Here is a 12,434-nt window from a genome sequence, read left to right as displayed (position 1 = left end):
TCAATGCTATTAATTCATGCATTTGTGCCGAGCTAGTGTCCTCTGCACTTGTACTGGGTGGACATTTTGTTTCCTCCATATGTTTCTGCATTTGATTCTTTACTGCTGATGTTTTTAATTCCGGGATTTCTCTTTTTATTTCTAACCTGAGTTCCTCTGTACTTTTCTTCAGCTATTTCTTTATTTCAGAAGCCACTGATTCATTGCTTTCAGCTGTGTGATTCCCAATTTGACCTGTGTTAGTGTCCTCTGCACTTGTTATGGGTTGGCTTGGGTTTTGAGGTTGCATTTTGTTCCATCTCGTCACTTTGTGTAGCACAGCCTTCTGAACTTTGTTGTAGATCTTTGTTGCAGTTATAACCTTAGCACATACTGAAGTTCTGGTGATCTACAAAGTTTGGATTTATCCAGCTGTGCCTGGCTTGAGTCTGTTTGCTGTGCTCAGCTCCTTCCTGCTGCTACCATTGGGGTTGAACCTGTTGTGACACTCTAGCAAGATTTTCTCCTCCTGGACTAGCTAAGTGGCTCTATCCTCTACACTCTCTGCAGGAAGTCAAGCTGCAGGGTTTCACCACAGTCCTATATACCAGGCCTGAGCTGAGCCTGGAGGGGACAACATGGAGTAGGGGGGAGAGCAGCTCTTCCACAAATTCATCGAGCCTGCGCTAGGACTGGATCTGGGGGTTCCCAGAACGTGGCAGAATTTCCTACCCTTTGTGCGGAATGAGTTGGGTAATACAGATGATGGGGGCCTCCCAAGCTGGTGGAAGAGTGTTTCACCCACACTCTGCCTGGGCTGTAACCAGTAGTAAATCCTGTTGGTGCAGGTTAGCTGGAAGCTCTCCCACACACTCACCAGATGAGGGATAGGACTGGGTTTGTTGGTTCCAGGAACGCAGCAGAAATTCCTACTTGGTGTGCTGTGTGGGGGTGGTGGTGGGGGGCGTCCCAAGTGGCTGGAAGAAGGTCTCACCCACACTGCGCCTGGGTTGTGGCCAGTAATATGTCCTGCGGGCACAGGGTTGCCGGAAGCTCTCCCACACATTCAGTGGGCTTGGCCTAGGACTGGGTCAGGTTGTTCCTGGAATGCAACAGAAATTCCTACTCATTGGGCAGGGTGGGGGAGGTGCTGTGGAGTGGTGGTTGGGCGTCCCAAGGTGGTGGAAGAGGGTCTCACCCACACTGTGCCTGGGCTGGGACCATTTGTAGGACCTTCTGCTTCAGGGTAGCCATAAGCTCTCCCACACACTCTGGCTTTTAAAATTTCAATGCAGCTTTCCCTTCAAACTGCTCAGATTGTTAAGGTGTTATGAGCCTTTGTCCATTTGACAGGCAAATGAATTTAAAACTTTTGTACACATAAAAGCATGCATTGCTCTAATTTCCAAATCATTTCAGTGGATCCAAATAATTAATTTTTAATGTTTAATGCAATGCCTCACTATCTTTAGTATGTAAATTAATGAATTCCCTAGTTCCTCAAATCTGAAACCTTCTGAAGTTATTTTTTCCATTGGTATATTAGATTTTATTCTGAATGTATACATTCTTGCTTGTTGAAGTTTGAAATAATTTCAAGCAGAAAAATAGTACAACATCCAATGATCTATCATCGAAATACAAAATTGTTAATATTTGCTCATATTTTCTTGTGTTTAAAATCATTGTGGTAAAACTTATGTAGCATAAAATTTGTCAGTGTAGTCTTTTAGAATACCCAACTCAGTGGCTTTAGCTTCATTCAGCACTCCATGCAGCTGCCATTATTATCCATTTCCATTACTTTTTCATGATCCCAAACAGAAAGTCTATCCATGAAAGCAATAATTCTCTGCTTCCTCTTCTCTCAGGCCATGGCAACCTTTAATCTACTTTCTGTCTCTATCAGTTTACCTACTCTACATTTCTCCTATAAGGAGAACCATACAGTATGGATCATATTGTGTGTGCCTTGTTTCACTTGGCATACTTTTAACATATGTCAGCATATTGTGTGTATCCAAATTTTAATGTTACAACTCAGTACCATTCCACAGTGTTGTTATCACTTTTTGCTTATCTACTCAGTTATTTTCACCTTTTCTTGCTTTGTAAATACTGATGCAATAAACACTTCAATATGGAATAATCTTCCAATAAATATGGAAATGCAAATAATATGACTTCAGAATATTCATTTAGTATCCTTTAGATATAAACTCAGAAGTAAAATTGCTGGATCCTATGACTGTCTTCTTTTAATTTTGGTACAATCTCTATATAGTAGTCACTAATGGAAATATGAATTTATTACAAAGGGAGGCAATTTTCAACAAAGCTAAAAGAAAAGCTGAAAATGGGAGACTACATTTGTAAACGATATATCTGGCAAGGAATTATTGTACATAACTTAAAAGCATCTTAACTCACTAGAAAAACCAAACACACAAAAACAAAATTCCCATATAATTCAATTAAAAGATGGACTATAAATCTGAATAGGAATTTCTCAAAAGAAGGTATGCAAATTGCTATCCTAGGTGTGAACAATGTTCAACATAAGTAATCATCAGGGAAATGAAAACCAAGCTAATGTATAATATTTAGTGCCAAAAAAATTTTAGTGACCACATAGGAAGTGGAGAATTTATACTGAAATAATTTATGAGGTCCCTTCCCCCACTTTCCTTCCCCTACTATCCACTTCTCTTCCCTTCCCTTATTTCCCTTCATCAGTGGATAAAACCCAGTGTCTCCTGTATGTTATGGAAACATTTTACTACTGTGCTACATCCCCAAATCTTTTCTTACTTATTATAAAACATACATTGTACTCATTATATGAAAAATTCTGTTTGAGGTACCTTACAAACAGTAGATAATGTATTCTTCACAACTATTTATGAAGATAAAGCCTGGAGCATAGAGATTATAATTAATTGCCCAAGGTCACATAGCTTATATGTAGCAGAGCCTGGACTTGAAATATGTCATTCCAGCTTCAGAGATTTTAATTTTAATCTCTATACTATGCTATCTCTAAGATAAACTTTTTCCAGTGTTTTTAAAATATTCAATAATAAAGTATATTAAAATTAGGTGAGATTTGTATGTTAATTGAGGTATGACACATCATTTTGAAACTTAGTCTTCAAATCTGTAAACTAGGATGAAATTTCTGGTACTGCATAGCATGAACCACTGATTCCCTGTTCAATATCCATATTGCCTTCTTCCTTGGTAACAAAACTCCATACTGTATTTGCTAAAGGTAACAAAATCCTTAGACCAAAAGGTAGTAATATCCTCATGACTGTATTACTTTCTGCAGATTCATTACAGGTAGATAAAGGTATGTGGCCTATTTCTGGACAATAATGTATGAGTGTATGGCACTGAGGATGACATCCTGGGAAGCTCTTTAAAAAGGCAGACTTACTGATACAAGCTCTTCTTTTCATAGTGTTTCTCCACCATTTTCTGTGTAATGTATATGTATGTTGGAGGTTGGCAGCAATCATTTATTATGAACAGCTATATGTGAAGACTGGTGAAACAGAAAGCTTAAAGTATGCCTAAGTCCTTGAAATCATTCTTCAGTCATTGTACTAGCCCCAATATACCTCTTCTGGATTTTTTTTATTGTGAATTGAATTAAGTTTACACTTTTGTAAAAGCAGTAGCAAAGAGTTTGAATTTCTTTTGTGAATACCTCAGCACAATTCTTAATTGATTCGCTAAGATTTTTAATGACCATGTACAAATGTCATGGTATAGATCTCAAGAAGATGACACTTTGAGAAGGTGATTGGAACATGGTGGCAGAATACTCAACAGTGAATTCATCCATTGAAGAGTTTGGTAACTGAATGCACTAATAGGAGGTAAAGCTGTGTTGGGTTAGGTGGGTTAATGGGGTATGACCTGGAAGGGGACATCTCAAGCCTTGCTGCTCTGTTATCAACATGTTGCCTACCCATTATGAAGGTAGAAGGTTTCCTCGGTTAGGATCTTCCCCCATGACATCTCTGCCTTAGATCCAGCCAACCATGGACTAATCCCTGTAAAACATAGGGAAGAAAAAAAACTCTCATTGTTTACATTTTGAGAATCTAATATATTTTTCCCAGGAACAAGAAAGTTACAGAGTAGGAATTTCTGCCATGTTCCAGGAACACCCACATCGTCCTAGACCAGGCCCAATGAATGTGTTGCAGAGCTTCAGGCTACCCTACGCCAATGGGACATGGCAGTACAACCCCAGGCAGAGCGTGGGTGAGTCACTTTCCACCCCCTTGGGACACAACCCACCACTCCACAGCACCCCCATTCTTAGCTCAACTGCTGAGTGGTAATTTCAGTTGTGTTCTAGGAACCCCCAGATCCAGTCCTAGCCCAGGCCTGGTGAGTGTGTGGGAGAGCTTCTGGCTACCCTGCTTCTACAGGGCCTGCCGGTTGCAGCCCAGGCACAATGTGGGTGAGACCCAATTCCACGCCCTTGGAAAACGCCCCACAAATCCACAGCACCCTACACCACCCTGCCTAGCCAGGGACAATTTATACCACGTTCTAGAGACACCCAGATCCAGTCTTAGACCAGGCCTGGTGACTGTGTGGGAAAGCTTCCTCTACACCCTACTCCAACTTGTCACACCCAGACTCAGCTCAGACTTGGCATACAGGCCTGGGGTGAAAACCTGAAACTGCAATCCCTGCAGAGACAGTAGGGGACAGAACCACCCAGCTACTCCAGGAGCAAAAGATCCTGGCAGACGGGCACAACAGGTTCACTCCAAGGCAGAAGCAGGAAAGAGCTTAGCACAGCAGCCAGAACCAAGACAGGCACAGCTGGATAAATCCAATTTTGTAGATCTGCACCTGAACTTCAGTACATGCTAAGGTTGTAACTGCACCAAAGCTCTACAACAAAGTTCGGAGGGCAGTGCTACACAAAATGACAGAGAGAAGGAGGAAAATGCAATCTCAGAACCCAAGCACACATAGAACAAGTACAGTGGAAACTAACAAAGAATAAATTGGGAATGACACACTAAAATTAATGAATCAACGGCTTATGAAATAAAGAAATAACTGCAGAAAGGTATAGAGGAACTCAGATTAGAAATGAAAAAAGAAATCCCTGAATTAAAAATATCTGCAGTAAAGAATCAAATGCATAAACATATGGAGGAAACCCAATGTCCACACAGAACAAGTGAAGAGGAAACCAGCTCAGTTCAAATGTATGAATTAATAGCATCGATAGAAAATAAGCAACAGCAGAAATTCATAGAGGAACTCAGAGCAGAATTATTGTGTGAAATAAAGAAAGAATTCTCTGAGCTCATAACATCGGAAGTAAAGAATCAAATACAGAAAAATAGAGAGGAAATCTAATCTAATAAAAACACTGCGCAGGGGCCAGGGAGATGGCTCAGTGGAATAAGCGCTTCCCTGGCAAGTGCAAGAGTCTGAGTTCAATCCACAGTTCCGTCAAAAAAAAAAAAAAAACAACAACAACACTGCAGTAAAAGAATTAATAACTGCTTCTAAAGAAGACATTGATAAAGAAATAGAGGAGATTAGAAAAATGACGGATTCCTTGAATGAGCAATACAGGAAAGAAATAGATCGCATGAAACAGAGTCAAAGAGATAAAGAGGATTTTAAAATCTCAATCACAATCTTACAAAACCATTTAAGTGAAAGTGAAGAAATAGTTCCAGATTTTGAAGACACTGGTGCAGCTAGTGAAAAGATAAGAAAAGATCTCTTAAAAAGAACTAGGATGCAGGAAAAAATAATCCATCACCAGCAAGATGATGCAAAGATGAACAATGTGAGAGTAATAGGTCTCAGTGACGACAAAGGAGTCAAAACAAATGACATTAAAAAAATATGGGCAGAAGAAATACCAGAAAACTTCCCAAATAAGAGGAAACAATCTGACATTTAGGTAACTGAAGCATACAGAACAACAGGTAACCGCAACTCAATTGAAAACACAACAAGATTTATAATAGTCAACATCCCAGAAATTAAGCTCAAGAATAATATACTGAAAGCTGCAAGACAAAAGAAGCAGGTCGCATTCAAAGGAAAACACATCAGAATTACAACGGACTTCTCTTCACAAGCCATGAAGAAAGAACAGCATGGAGCAGAGTACTTCAAGTCCTCTATGAAAACAAATTCCAGCGCAGACTACTATTCCCTTCAATAATCTCTTTCAACTTTAATGGAGAAGTGAAATACTTCCATGACAAAGAACAACAAAAGAATTTCATGATGACAAAGCCAACAGAATACAGGCTCCTGAAAGATATTCTAGGGAGAAGTCAAAATGATCAGAACCCCACGAATGAGATCAGAAGAAACCAACTAAATAGGGTAAGTAATTAAACACAGGAGAAAAAGTAGTAAACGACAACAGGTAAATAAGTCAATCGTAAGTCAATACATCTCAATTCTAACCATCAATATAAATGGACTCATTTCACAAATTAAAATAAACAAACTAGCACAGTGAATTAGGAAACAAAATCCAACAATATGCTGTATACAAGAAACATATTTAACTCATAAAGGCATTTATAGACTGAAAGTGAAAGGATGGAAACAATATTTCACGCACCAGCTCCTCAGAAAAAAGCAAGTGTAGGAATCCTATTCTCAGACAGTCTCAAATTCGAACCAACGATGATCAGGCGAAATAAAGAAGGCCGCTACATACTGGTTAGGGGAGACATTCAAAAGGAAGAGTTAACACTCACAAATATGGATGCATCAAACACGGGAGCACTCAACAATATAAAGCAAATCTTAATGGACATGAAAAATCTCATATCCAATACTACAATCTTAACAGGAGATCTTACCACCCCCTTATCCCAAAAACATACTTCAAACAAACAAACAACAACAAAAAAAAAACCAGCAAAGAAATAACAGAACTGAACCAGAACTTGAAAGAAATGTACGTTTTGGATATATACAGAGGGTTCCAACCAAACAAAGCTTAATCCACATTTTTCTCAGCTGCACATGGGTCATTCTCTAAAATCTACCACATACTGTTCCACAGGTCATGCTTAAGTATATGTAAGAAAACAGAAATTATCCCATGCACATTATCTGACCACAGTGCAATGAAACTGGAAATAAATGACAAAAGAAAAAAGAAAAAAAATCCTAAATACATGGAAATTAAATACCACCCTACTCAGCACCCAATGGGTCACAGAAGAAATCAAACAAGAAATTCAACAATATCTACAATTCAATGAAAATTCAAGGACAATTTATAGGAATTTATGGGATATGACGAAAGCAGTTCTCAGAGGGAAATTCATAGGTGTGAACTCACACATTAGGAAAACAGAACGAGAACAAATAAATACCCTAATTCTGCACCATGAACAACTAGAAAAGGAAGAGCAAACCAAGCCCATAGACCAAGGACAAGAAGAAATCATAAAGATTAGAGTAGAAATTAATTGAATTGAGATGAAGAAAACAATTCAAAGAATTAAAAAAGCAAAAAGCTGATTCTTTGAAAGACTAAATAAAATTGATAAGCACCTAGCTAACCTCATGAAAAAGAGGAAAGAAAAAAATCCAAATACAAGTAATAAGGAACATAAAGGGTGTAATTACCACAGACCCAGTACAAACTCAGGAGATTATCTATAGCTACTTTGAGAATCTTTCTTCTCACAGAATAGAAGAGACAGAAGAAATGGACAGATTCCTAGAAAGGTACAAATTACCACAACTGAATTTCCAAGACTTAACCACTCTCAGTAGCCCAATAACAGCCAATGAAATATGAGATATAATAAAAATATTACGGACAAAGAAAATCCAGGTATGGATGGTTCACAGTTGAATTCTACAAGAAATTTGTAGAATTTGCAGTCCCTATACTTCTCAAAATCTTCAATGAAATTGAAATTGAAGCAATCTTCGCAAAATCATTCCTAGAGGCAAGTATTATACTGATTAAAAATCCAGCTATAGATGCAACTAAGAAAGAGAACTACAGGCCAATCTCCCACATGAAAATAGATGCAAAAATCCTCAATAAAATCCTAGCAAATAGAATACAGCAAATCAACAAGAAGATCATAAACCCTGACAGATAGCATTCATCCCAGGGATGCAAGGATGGATTGATATTTGTAAATCCATAAATGTAATACAGTATACCAATAGAGTGAAAACTAAAAAATACATGACACTCTCCACTGATGCAGAAAAATTTTTTGACTAAGTCCAAAACTCATTCATGTTCAATGTCCTGCAGAAAATTGGAATTGATGGACTCCACTTCAATCTGGTAAAAGCCATTGATGAAAACCCAGCAGCTAACACAATTCTAAAAGGGGAAAAACTGAAAACTTTTATTTTAGATCTAGTACAAGACAAGGATGTGCTCTCTCACCACTCCTGTTCAATATAGTTCTGGAATCATTAGCTTGAGGCAGTAGTCAAGAGAAAGAAATAAAAGGAATAAGCATAGGTAAAGAAGAAGTTAACTTATTATTATTTGCAGATAACAGGATACGCCATTTAGAAGACCAAAAAACTCCAGCAAAAAGCTACTTCATTTAACACAGAAATTGAGTACCATAGCAGGTTACAAAGTCAGTGCCCAAATGTCAATAGCATTTTTCTACACAGATAACAAACACATTGAGAGGGAAATTATAGAAGCAATACCTTTTACAATAGCACAGAGGAAAATGAAAATCCATGGAATTCCTCTAACTACAGAAGTCGAAGATTTTTTCAAGCAAAACTATAGTACTATGGAAAAAAGAGATCATAGAGCATTTCAGAAAATGGAAAGATATTCCATGCTCCTATATAGGAAGAACCAAAATTGTGAAGATGGCCATACACCCAAAATTGCCATAGAGATTTAATGCAATCCACATCAAAGTACAAAAAACATATCTCATAGACCTACAGAGAGCATTCCTAAAATTTATTTGGAAGCAAAAAAGAACTAGAATAGCAAAGGCAATCCTGGGCAAAAAAGACAACGCAGAGGGCAATACAATTCCTGACTTGAAATTATACTACAAGGCTTCTGTGATTAAATCAGCTTGGCACCAGCACCAAAATAGAGCTGAGGTTCAAAGGAATAGATTAGAAAATGCTAAAGGTTCTACAAAAACAGTCAGTCACCTTATCATTGAGAAAGGGGCCAAACACTCCCTGGAAGAAAGATAGCCTCTTTAACAAATGGTGCTGAAAAAACTGGCTCTCTACGTGCCAAAAACTAAAACTTGACCCATGTCTAACACCATGCACTAAGCTAAAGTCAAAATGGATTAAAGATCTAAACATTAAAACAGAGAAACTAAATCTCCTCTAGGAGAAAGAAGGAGGAACTCTTGAAGACATAAGGGTAGGTAAAGTGTGCAAGGACAAAAATCAAATCATTCGGGAAACACTAGAAAGAATTAACAGCTGGGAATTCTTTTTACTGAGAAGTTTTTTCACTTCAAAAGAAATTACCAACAAAGTGAAAAGACAACCCACAAATTTGGAACAATCTTGACAAATAAGTACTCAGACAAAGGTCTGCTCTCTAGAATTTATAAAGAACTAAAAAACACTAGATCCCCAAATTTAAAGACCAATTTCACAAATGGGAATCTGAGATGAACAAACACTTCTCAGATGATGAAATTAAGGAAGCGCATGAATATCCGAAAAAATGCTCCTCTTCAATCTCCATGTGTGAAATGCAAATTAAAACCACATTGAGATATCATCTCACCCCAGAAAGAATGGCTATCATAAAGAAATCACCCAACAACAAATGTTGGAGAAGTTGTGGGGAAAATGGAATACTTCTCCACTGCTGATGGTAATATAGACTGGTGCAACCGTTATGGAAATCAGTATGGAGACTCCTTAGAAAAGTGGGACTGGAAATCCCATTTAAACCAGCTATTCCTCTACTGGGAATTTTCTAGGAGGATCTGAAAACCGCATACCATAATGATATATGTGTGCCTATGTTTATAGCAGCACAATTTGTGATAGCCAAACCTTGGAAACAAAAAAGATGCCCACCACCTGAAAAACAGATGTAAAAAATGTGGTATTTTTGTACAATGGAGTATCACTCACGTATAAAGAATGATAAACTCGAAGCATTTATCTTGAACTGGATGCTACCTGAAGATATACTCATAAGTGAAATAAACTAGACACACATGTGTCAATATCATATAATTTCCCTAGTAGAAGAACTCAATAGAAGCAATAGAAAATAAAGGTATAATACTAGTAGAAGGAAGTAAGAACTCGAGGACTAACTAATTAGTCCTCTTAATTAAGAGAGGGAAAGGAGAAGAGCTAAGAAACATGAGAGTGACTAGCCATACAGTTATATGTAGAAGATGCATAAAGTAATGATCCTGAGAATCTTCAGAAGACTTTTGAATTGAGCAGTTAATTGCAAAGATTCTCATCCTCACTAAGTATATATTCTGACACCTGTGAGCTAAGCAACTGCACGGAATTTGGCAATTTGTAATAGGACGTTGGAGTGCATGCCGTTCTCGCCTTCTGAATATGGGCTGCTTGACATGACATGCCAGTTGCTGCTGTGCTGTCTCTCATAGATGATTTTTCAAAAAGAAAGGGGTGGCAAATGAAGGCAGGAGACAGGAAAGGGAATGTTGTGGGACTGTCCTGTTTCAAGTTTGTATATGGTTTGATACACAAATTTTTAAGCATAAGAAGTATATAATTCATTGTCTATTTTTAAAATATATTTTAATTTTTAATTGGTTTTTTCATCATGTTCTATAGGGACTTAAAGTTAAACATATCAATACTTGATGAAAAATACCTGTTCCATGTTATGCCTATGGTTTTTATATTCAGAGAGATTAAGGTTAAGCTTAACAGCCTAGGTGGCATGGTAATAACAATAAACTTCTCTTCTGGAGGGTTAACAGCATTAGCTTGCAAACCAAAATTAGAGAAAAAGGAGGGCCGCAAGGAAAGCCAAAGCCAACATTTTGGCCCTAGCCTTCCAAGGTCAATTAAGACTCCAGACATACGAGAACTTTTACTGTAACGTCATGTAACTCGGTAGTGTCCCAAGTTTTCTGATCAAGGAGATTATGGGGCCAAAGAGGAAAGTGTTCGATGAGGTTGAGTATGCCTATTTAGAATCACATGGAGAGAAAACATTCTCTCAGTCTTTCACAGAGAGCACATTGGCCTAGCAATGGCCATGACTTCTCCACATGGGTGACACTGACAATAGATCTACAATCTGAGGTACTGGATCTCAAGATAAATCCTGAGCCGATTTCACTGACCTTATCAGATCCAAAAGCTAAAACTCTTGTTGCATAAGTGTTGCTTTATCTTGGTCTTAAACATCCAGCAGAAAAGTATAAATACGATGCAGAAGAAGTAAAGTCAAAGTGTTATGTTCAGCTGTAGTGGACTCAGGTCAACATTTTCTGACATTGCTCATGAATCAGAAGCCCCAATATTATTATGGACTACTGGACTCTTCCAATATTGTAATGAGTTAATACACCTAAAATATTCATTTAACGGAACTAAAATAAACTAAAAGGGATTACAGGTGATTTTACATTTTCTATCTGTATTTTCAAAATTATTAGAATAGACATATATTTACATTCTCTTAATGAAAAGAGGGATTTGTTCTAATAGTGTTTGGAAATAGGATATCATGTCTGCATCTTGTACAGCAAATAACCACTAGGAATTATGTATGCAATGTGTTAATTATAGAAATTGTCCTACCTATTTGTTTTGAAACTGTCTCATCACTATTTGTTTATCAATAAAATTATGGAAGAAAACTACAGAATAAAAATTCAAGGATTCCTGAAAAAAAGTAAAGAAATCATGTTACTAGTAGAACAATGCTCATATTTTTCTCATTAATACCTTCCAAAAGTTCTTAGTATTTTGTTTTTCTTTGTAATTAGTACAGAGTCTACAGGGTCAGACTATATACATCAGACTCATTGCAATTCTCCTGTTTTAAGACTCACAAACCCCGGGATTACAGGCGCAAACCACTATGCCCATTCTCAATCACCATCTCAGAGCGCCCCAGGGGAGGTGCCGGCACAGGACACTGTGGATGTAATCCTGGCTGCTGTGCTCTGCCTCTGCAGGTGCTTTAGTCTGCTGAGCTATCTGGCCGGCCCTGCTTCTTAGTTTTATTATTATGCTCTTAAAGGTATTTCATATTACAAATGGAATAGTTTTACTTAATAAATAATTTCATATTACTTAATACTACTTCATTTTACAGGAAAGTTATAGGTTAATGCAGATTAATTATACAACAAAAGAGCTATTGTCTTTTTTGCCAAGTTGTTAGAAGTCACTAGAATTTTTTAGGTAATTATACCATATAAGAATTGTAAAAAATCTTC

The sequence above is a fragment of the Octodon degus genome, unplaced genomic scaffold (assembly GCF_000260255.1).
Source record: "Octodon degus isolate 3935 unplaced genomic scaffold, OctDeg1.0 scaffold00242, whole genome shotgun sequence".
NCBI classification, from domain to species: Eukaryota; Metazoa; Chordata; class Mammalia; order Rodentia; family Octodontidae; genus Octodon; species Octodon degus.
Note: the sequence above shows the minus strand (reverse complement) of the source record.